The 6,333-nt window shown below is 48.9% G+C and overlaps 1 non-coding gene across 1 annotated transcript; it reads left to right on the forward strand.

Annotated features, from left to right (window-relative positions):
• The first annotated feature begins 1,382 nt into the window (after positions 1 to 1,382).
• TRNAW-CCA lies at positions 1,383 to 1,454 on the forward strand. Its single transcript has one exon. It is a non-coding gene; the product is annotated as a tRNA-Trp (tRNA).
• The last annotated feature ends 4,879 nt before the right edge of the window (positions 1,455 to 6,333 follow it).

Below are 6,333 nucleotides of genomic sequence, written 5' to 3' on the forward strand. Positions count from 1 at the left end.
GGTGGGGAAAGAATCTGCAGAAACAGGTAGTCCTGCAAGAGAGCAAGGAAACACACGCACACACACACACACACACACGCACATTATCCAAACCCAGGGAGGGGCTCTTCTGTTAGTTTCACATTTTCTTTAAAGGCCAGAAGCCAATTAACCCTTGGCAGATCCACAGAGAGCTTAGAACACAGCCCAGTAAAGATTAGGGCAGGTGCACCGAGGGGCAGATGGCGGGATGGAGCAGGTGAGCTCAGGACCACTCAGGACAGGAATGCTCCACAGCCCATGAACCTTCTCACCTGCCAGGCCCTGGGCTCCACTTCCCACACTGGCACACTGCTCTCAGATGCTGCTCATTCTTGAGTAGGCAGCAGTGTGAACCACTGGATGGAAAGAGTTTAAGTGGCTTGCCCAAGTCACGGTGGAGCTCCTGGCAGAGCTGACTCCCAAGTCTCCCGCTCCAGGCTGCCTATCAGAAATGCAAGGGCGGATTATCTGGTTGGCTCTGCTTAGGGAATATCAGAAATTGCCAGCACCTGGAGTGGGGAGTAACGTAAAAAGAACTAATATTTGTTCATCACCTACGGTGTATCAGGTACAGGCTCTATATTAACTAATTTATCCTCACAGCTTCATGAGGATGATATTTCTGTTAATCAAATAACATCTATAAAGGTTCTTATATGGTGTATCACACACAGAAGAAAGTGCCCACAGATGTTTGGTTATCTGCCCTATTGCCCCATGTTACAAATCATGCAACCCAAGAGGGTATAAGCAACTTAACCAAAGTCTCACAGCTAAGTGGAGATTCGACCTCAGGTCCACCAGGCTCCATGTTCTGCATTCTTTCCATTATGCTGCACTGCCTGAGAAGTTGCTGGAAAAGGAACAGGCTGGGCTCTGGTGTAAAACAGAGAACTCCCACTTGCAAGGTATTTGGGTAAGGTATTTCTAATATGTACCTGTGATGGCCTTAGGAATCTTTCCATCTTTAGGTAAGAAGAGTGTACTGGGTTGGATAGTATCCTCCCCCAAATTCATGTTCCTCCCAGAATCCCAGAATGTGACCTCATTTAGAAATAGGATCATTGCAGATGTTATTAGTTAAGATGAGGTCACACTTGAGTAGGGTGAGCCTTTAATCCAATATGACTGGTGTCCTTAGAATAAGAGAATAGATACAGGGGGGAATCCATGGGATGACAGAGGCAGAGATTGGAGTGATGAGAGAGCGTGGCCCTGCCTACACCTTGATATTGGACTTTGGTCCCCAGAACTGTGAGAGAATACAGTTCTGTTGTTTAAGCCACCCAGTCTTTGGTAATTTGTCATGGCAGTCCTGGCAAGTTAATACAAAAAGCACTTAGGAAATTTACAGAGGGAATTCCCTGGTGGTCCAGTGGTTAGGACTCCAAGCTTCCAATGCCGGGGCCCGGGTTCAATCCCTGGTCGGGGAACTAAGATCCTGCAAGCCATGTGGCGCGGCCAAAAAAAATTTTTTTAAATATATATATACACATATATAAAGAACTTTACAGAGTCACTGGTCTCAAAGCATTGCCATCATCGCCTCGCATCAAATGAAGAAAACTATTTTTAAACTGTGGGACTTGAGGGAGGAAGGCTTCATGTACCAAGGGACATTTGGGTCTATGTGCTCATGCTGAATTTCCATCACAGATGCATCGATGTCTCTCGAGCATGCACACTCACACGTACCCTCCCTCCCCTCCTTTCTGCACAGACAATTCAGAGCAACCACAATCCACTCAAGGGGCTGTCCTAGCCTTTCAGGATGAGGTTGGGGTGGAAGGGTGATTTTATCAGCAGCCATTTCCTGCACTGGCGTGAGGTATCAGGTGCAGGTGGGGTGACACTTCCTAGGCATTTTCACCCTCACCTGGAGAGCATTAGAAGAATCATCATCCTTTGTCCATGCAGGCATTAACTCCTCAACCACATTTATCGTCCATAAATAAATAACAGTTATGAAATAAACAAATAACAGTTATGATTCTTATTCTAAATCAATATTCCTCAATCTTAGCAGTTTATAGAATTATAGGGGAATTTTAAAAACATCAGGGTCAGAATCCCACTCCAGACCAATGAAATCTGAATCTGAGTTTTTTGCAAATTCCCCCATGTGATTCTAATATGCAGCGAAGGTGGAGAACCACTGTTCTGGATCTTTGCTGCTGGAAATGTGGTCATGCACCAAAGCACAGACACCACCTGGGAGCTAGTTAGAAATGCATAATCCTGGCCCTACTCCGGATCCGACTGCATTTTGACAAGAGCCCAGGTGATCTGTGTGCATGTTACATCTGCAAGCCCTGAGCGAGACTGACCCTTCCTTCTATCGCCTCAGGTGAGAAGGAGAATCCCTTTGGTATCCAACACCGAGCCATCAGCAAGCATGGGGGGGGGGGTCCAGCTTTTCTCAGAGATGATGTTCAAGCTATTTAATAACAACGCTGGCCATAGGCAGCTGCGACAGCAGTAACACTGAGCTCTGGATGAATGTCAATTCTGGTCTTACTATTAATATTCTAGTTCTTAGAGCTTCCTGTCTTGGCTACGGTGATTGTATCAATATCTCAACCTCTGGGAACTCTCTTGGGGGAGAGGCTGCAACAGGCACGACTGGGGTGGCTTCTCGGCTCCCAACAGTCCCCTTGCTTTGGAAGCAGCATCAGCACACAGGGGCCAGGCCCTCACTGGCTGGTGGGGGCAGGGGGTGTGCCAATTAACCACAACTCTCTTCCAAATTCTGAACAAATTCTAGAAATACAGACAGAATTTTTAAATAGCGCCATTTTACCACCTTTGGGCAAAGCTAGAATAGAGGACATAGGTTTAACAAATGAATGAACCCAGGAGGACAACACCAGAAAATGACATTTTTCTCTCCCACTACTGCCCCTGCAAACCCGTACTGCTGACTGTTGACTCATTCTTCCCTACGTGGAAACCCCACACCTTTCTGAGTCACACTTGGCTGTTAATACTCTTTTTTTAAAACGTATTTTAAAAAGTTCAGTCCAATAAAATATCAAAGCATCGATCTCTTATCCACTTAACGCTTCCTGGTCCTCCAACCTGGGCCTCCTCAGGCTGAGGAAACTGTCCTGGGGGAGGGGAGTGGGTGGCTTCTCCTCCCCATCCTTCCCTTCTCCCCTCCCCACTCAATCTGCTGCCCTTCTTTCTCCAGGGCTGGGTTCAGATGGGGAGGAAAGGTGGAGAGCAGAGAGGGTCTATCAGGGCTGCTCTGGTCACAGCCTGGCACTGATGCCCTCTGTGTGGTAGTGCCTGAGGCTGCCTCTTTCCCATGGAGCGTTTCTGTGCATTTCTTTAGAAACTCCCACCACTGACCTGGGTGATACCTTCCCAGGTAGCCCACCTCTTGCTCTGCCACAGAGACACCTCACCTTGAGGACTTCACAGGCATGAGGAGGCTACCAGTCCTGGCATCTTCGGATTCCAGGAGACATAGTCTAGTCCTCCAAGGGATTCTCTTGAAATTTTCCTTTAATGGCTTCAAACGTCAAAGAAGCAGAATGGGGTGGGCCCCGGGGAGAGGAGGGAAATACTCCAGGCTCCCTGAACTCTGTTTCTAAACACATCCTCTCCGTCCACTGCAGGTGCTATGGATGCCCAGGCCTGTGTGCTCTTAGCCAACCTGAGTTCATCTCACCTACAGTGGGCAGTTCCTGGAGGACCAGAAGCTTCCTCCCTCTGACTCCTGCCTCCGGGCTGGAAGCGCCCAGATTTAACAACCCAGGGGCAACGCTTAATCAGTGGAGAATTGGGTCAGCGCCGAGAGGCCTCAGCTCCCAGTTGTTGGTAGGACGATTGTGATGTTAGTTCTGCACAGAGCAGGGCAGGGACTAGGACAAGGCAAGAGAGGCACCAGGGTGCAAAATTTTAGACGGCACCTACCAGGGTCGTGCGAGAGTGGGTCCCTCCTTAATTTGGCACGCTGAGTGCGTCACCCGAGTCCTGGCCCTGTCTCAGAGGGTCCCCAGTGGGATTAGGCCTCAGGTCCCCACAGCAGAAGCTACTCAGTAACATCAGGTCAGTTTCTTTCCCTTCCTTCTTTCACGTCCTGACTTCCTCATCCCTGCTGCCTGGAACTGAGGTAGGGGATATATAGGCCCCAGGCTGAGCAGCTGCAGCTGGTCTCCTGCTGATGCTTCAGTTGGGATACCAGCGGGAGCATTGGGCCCTGATTGGGTGCATTCTCATGGATTTCCTGGCCTGACACATGCTCAGAGTAGGTCCTCAGTCTAGGGGAAGGACAAAAGAAGGGAGAAGATGCCAGCTGGAATCCATCTTAGCTGAGAGATGCGTGCCCACACCAGGACCAGATATGGAGATGATTGGCCAGGAAAAAAACCGGAAGACTGCCCCTATTTAAGCAACCTAAGCTGTCCCATTGCACAAAACTCACTCCGAGTTCACCTGTGTGTTCCTTCACATGCTTCTAAAAAACACATATCTTTTTCACAATCTTGGTCTCTTTGCTGAATTCTTTCTTCAAAGAAGACAAGAACCGAGGTCCTTCTTCCAGCTTTTCACCACCAAAATCAGAACCACCTCCCAATAAACTAACTACACCCGAATCCTTGTCTCAGGTCTGCTTCTTGGCAACCCAAGACCATTTCCCGTGTCTCCTTATCAACTGTCACCTCATCTACCATTGAGGTGGTGGGAGTGAAGTTCAGGGTATTTTAGCCAATCCTGCCTTTAGGCATCAGTCTCCCTGACCATAAACTGGCTCCTCCCTGGCGGCAGCCCTCCCTCCCCTGTGGCCCCGAGCCTGTCATGCTGCCAGCAGCATAAACAAACCCAAGAGATGGGATAGTCCTGGCAACACTGGAGCCCTGCTTCCCACTGGGAACAGAATTACATCATAAGTGGCCCTTCCCTCAGTTTTAAGAAATAAGCCCCCACACACAAAATTAACCTTAACAACAAATGGAAACACTCCAAATGCCCAACAGTAGAGGATTAGTTAAATTATAGTATATCCATACAATGGAATACATGGGCATTCAAAACGATATTGTACCTCTATTCTTATTGATCCTGATGAATTTTCATAACATTAAATGATACAAAGATTAAAAAAAAAAAGAAAGAAGCCCATAGAGGAGAGGTGGGCCAAGACCAGGAGGGGAGTTTTCTCATAGATTTCAGTGCTCTGCCTTTAGCTCCCTCCTTCCTGGCATTCCTGCTCCCACAGCTTCCAGTTGCTCTGGCAGCCCTGAGTTCCGACCTGTCTCTCAGGCCAGAACACAAGATGCCAGCATGACAAAAGTAGGCACAAACCCCCGTGTCATCATGCCTACCCATGAAACAGGGCTGTGGTCTGGAGACTGGGGGAGCAGAGGAGAAAGTGTGGGAACAATTTACACTAGAGGAAGGACGTGGGCTTTGGGCCCAGAAGGTGACACATGCGATTATGAATTTGTAGAAAACGAGGAATTCAGGGAAGGGATTACTTTAGAGTCCTGGTGTGGTGTTACTGCTACACCAAGAAAACCAATTCCATCTTAGCGGCTGCTTTCTTGGGTCACTCCCGGCACCAAATGTTGCAAGTTGGGTTCCCCAGAAGCAGACTCTGAGAGGGAGATGAGGGTGCAGGGAGTTGATTAAGGGGTGCCCTTGGGGTCAACATCTGTGAGAGGAAGTAGAGGGAGGCAAGAACTGGGGAGACAGAGAGGTGAAGCTCTGAAGGCCTCAGCTCACCCTCCCAGGGAGCTCTGAAACTGGAATGACCCTTCTGAGATGCCTCGAATTTGGGTTGAGAAAGTTGGGCCTTTATAACCTGGTGTAGATCAGTCATTTGATGCAGGCTAGACCTTTGGCTAGGGGGCTTTCTTCAGCCAAAACAATTCCTGAGACGGCTGACAGCAGGGGGCCACCTGCCCGCAGCACTCCCAGAAGCTGGGGGAATAAGTCCTTCAGTCTGAAGGGAGACCAGGGGCACATCTCAATGTCTACTGCAGTCCTTTCCACCTGGGTCAACCTCTGCCGCCGGACAACAAGCTCCTTAAGGAAGACGGCAGAGGGAACGGCTCAGAGACCACCTTCACATCTCACAATGGACCTAACAACGAGTATGCCTTGGGCCACATTTGTTGATGGGTGGACAAGCTGCTTCCTCTGACTTCAATGAGCCTGCATTCTAAGAAAAACAGCCCTGGTGTTGGCATGCAGGTAGGAATCTTTGTTAAATAGAGAAAGTCACTATTACTGAGCCCTTCTGAAGTGCTGGTTCCAGTTCTTCTGGTTGAGCTGGCTTGTGGGCTCGATTTCCTCAGGATGAGA

This window comes from Balaenoptera musculus, chromosome 11 (assembly GCF_009873245.2).
Source record: "Balaenoptera musculus isolate JJ_BM4_2016_0621 chromosome 11, mBalMus1.pri.v3, whole genome shotgun sequence".
Lineage (NCBI taxonomy): Eukaryota > Metazoa > Chordata > Mammalia > Artiodactyla > Balaenopteridae > Balaenoptera > Balaenoptera musculus.